The sequence below is a fragment of the Microtus ochrogaster genome (assembly GCF_000317375.1).
Source record: "Microtus ochrogaster isolate Prairie Vole_2 chromosome 14 unlocalized genomic scaffold, MicOch1.0 chr14_random_1, whole genome shotgun sequence".
NCBI classification, from domain to species: Eukaryota; Metazoa; Chordata; class Mammalia; order Rodentia; family Cricetidae; genus Microtus; species Microtus ochrogaster.
This window is the reverse complement of record NW_004949096.1, coordinates 36,725,734-36,728,956: the sequence shown is the minus strand read 5'-3', so window position 1 is coordinate 36,728,956 and position 3,223 is coordinate 36,725,734.

Sequence of the window (3,223 nt, the reverse complement as noted above, 5' to 3'; positions counted from 1 at the left end):
TGTGTGCCACCACTGCCAGGTGCCTAAAAAGGAAATCTTTATAGCTTACTAGGGCACACCTTGAGTTTGTAAGTTTCTTCCTTCCTTCCTTCCTTCCTTCCTTCCTTCCTTCCTTCCTTCCTTCCTTCCTTCATTTCTTTCACTCAGCCTATGTTTAATGAGCCTATTCTTTGAATTAGAAATCATTTTGGGAGGATTATCAGCAGTGGGGGGGGGGCAGGACCTAGATCTCTCCCACAGCAGTTGAAAAGTGGTGAAAGACAATATTGTAAACAAGGGGTGACAAATGACGTCAGCAGCACCTGTTGTAAAGGTTAAGCAGAGCTGGCTGAGTGGATGGAGCATGCCAGGCAGCCTCGTGGTAGACAAGGTGTCCTTCGGTCCCAGAGTGGTGGCTGGAGGGCCGACCTGTCGGGAGAAGAACTGGGAGGCCCCTTGGAGAACGCTGGGCTTGAGGAAGACACAGGATTCTTTTTTTCTGTAAGCCTATATCTTGAAATGTCTTCACTCCTAGGGAAACAATGTACCTAAGAGGTGGCTTACACACTGTCCATGAAAGATGGGGCAGACCCAGGGAACAAGCCTCTGACTGAGGCTGCCCAGTGAAGTGAGTGACTCTCATTGCGGGCTTTCAGGGCTGTGCCTTCTCCATCAGTGTGAGCACACCCTGCATTTCTCCAGCCCACCTTCCCACCACACCCCTTCTTCAGGGGCATCCCCACCAGGAGTGGGAGTAGTTAGAAACCTACAGCCACATGTGGTCCTTAGAGCTTCTGGGTCTGTGTGCCGTAGGCCAAATCTTCTCTCAGAGCCAGGGCCGTGGGGGTTCTCACTCTGTAACTGAGAGTTTGAAGAGAGCTAATGAGCCCACGTGTTTCTCTGAGCGACACCACTTTTGCTACCATGTCTTCAGTAGAGCTGTGGGCCATGTGTACACCCAGACCCAGCCATTCTTTAGGTTTTATCCCATTTAGCTTTGTGGTACTGGGGACCAAGGCACTACCTCCCCAGGAGAGTACTAAGTTCCCAGGCTAACCCCGAACTCACTCTGTAACCCAGGCAAGCACTGAGCTTAATAAGATCCTCTTGCCTCAGCCTCCTGAGTATCTGGGATTCCAGGCCTGACCCACCAGGTTTGGCCTGTCTTATTTAGTTCTCACGGCAGCCCCACCATGGTGGTGGGCGCTTTCGCGCTCCCTGCTTCTAGAACATTGGAGATCTAGAAAGGTTGAGCGAGTGGCCCAATTTGGTGAGAGGTGAACACTGAAGGGTAAGTTAGATTTGTTTGGCTCCAAATCCCTTGCTTTTCCCCTTTCTTTTTGCAGGGTTTATTGTTTTCTCAATTTTGAATAGGGGGAGGAGTGTCCTCTGGGGATCAGCCTTTGAAGAAGTCTGAAGGAAGTTCTAGACTCACTCTTTTCCATGGTTTCTAAGGAAGAAATGGGGGAGGAGATAGTCCAGTGTCAGTTCTGGGACTGGGATTCTAGGAAGGATTCAGGCTGTGGACCTCCATATGCGAGATGTAGGGGGTCAGAGCAGGAGAGAGATTGGGGGGGGGGGCATGAGAGCTGCTTGGATTCTGGAGCTGGGAAAACCTGGGCTCCAATCCAGACTCGACCAACCGACCCTGAGAGTTTGGGCATATTGTTGGAGCCTCCCATTTCCACATTCCCATTTCCACGTTTACAAAATGGTGACTAACATCTCCCTGGAGACGTGCTGGGTCGGGTCAGTACACCAAGACAAACACGTGAAGTGCTAAGACGCTATCAGGCCCACTGCAAACGCCTAATAAGTCCTGGCTGCTGTTCTCGCTCACCATTGTTCTGGAAAGCAAGATGCCATGGCAAAGCAAGATGCCGTGGCAAGGGGAAGCACAGACACTACAAGAACAATGCCTGGGGGCAGAGGTGGCCAGCAGCTGCCCAGGCTGCTGCCTTGTTCAGGCCCGGCCCTGAAGGGGCATACTGGTGTAGGGGACCCAACTTCCTGTATCAGCGAGACTGTGTTACCTGTGGGGTGCCTCCCAACCTGCAGAGGTCAATTTGCCTCTTTGCTTCTGTAGCTGCCCTCCGGCAGCAGCGGCAGCAGCAGCAGCGGCAACGGCTAAGGGAGAAGCAGCTGGGGTTGGCGCTCAGCCACTCCAGCTGTCGTCTTTGGTAACGTGTTTATCTGCTCCAGAGGGAGATAGATGGCTGAGCGAGGAGGTGTACGGGAGGCTGGACTCCACACACAGTGACCTGCCAGCTTGGGGCCCATCACCATGGGCTGTGGTGCCCTCTGCACTGCTCTGCACCAATGAGAGGCAGTTTGCAAACTTATTCTAAACAGATTACATTTCATATCCTAATGTGGCTGCTGGCTACCTGCCCGTGGATTTTAGCCTCCAGGAAAGAAACAATTCCGTGAGCTGAGTGCTCCGCGCTTTGACTCTGCGTACATTGCTTAAGGCTTCTCCCAGGTCCCTTTAATACTCCCCCCCCCACACACACTTCCTTTCAGAAAGTTCTCTCTCCTCTGGGCTTAACCAGAAATCCTGGAAGCTGCTCTCTGCCCAGTCAAAGCCAATGAGCTGCCCCACCCCCACCCCCATGCTGAGCCAGGAATCCAGTACAAACCAAATGCCCAAGGAATCCCAGAACCTCAGGGATGCTGACTCCATGTCCACTGAGTGATCTGCCATACTCTTCAGGTGACGACTCTTCAGGCAGTGGCCACACTGGGCACCCAGATGTTTGATCATGCAAAGCTGGCAGCTGTTTTCCCCTGGTCTTTCATTGTCTAAAAGTTGGAGTACCCATGCAGTCTCAGAACAGGATTCTAGGCAGACCCGGAGTGACACGGGCAGCCATGGGATGCTCTCACTTGTTTGAGGTTCAAGTGTGTGCATACTTGTTAACAGGTGAGCACTCGGACATGTTTATACATGCATTAGTAAGTGTGAACACATACACACACACATGAATAGTCACACGCAAAGTCCCCAGTGAACACAACATGTTCACAGGCTCTTTGGAAGCATCTCAGGCCTTTCAGAATTTGTTAGGAGCTCATCTTCTTTTCATTCTTTCTTGCATCCTTTCTTTCTTTCTTTCTTTCTTTCTTTCTTTCTTTCTTTCTTTCTTCTTTGGGTTGTTGTTTTGTTTTTCGAGACAGGGTTTCTCTATAGCTTTAGAGACTGTCCTGGAACTAGCTCTTATAGACCAGGCTGGCCTCAAACTCA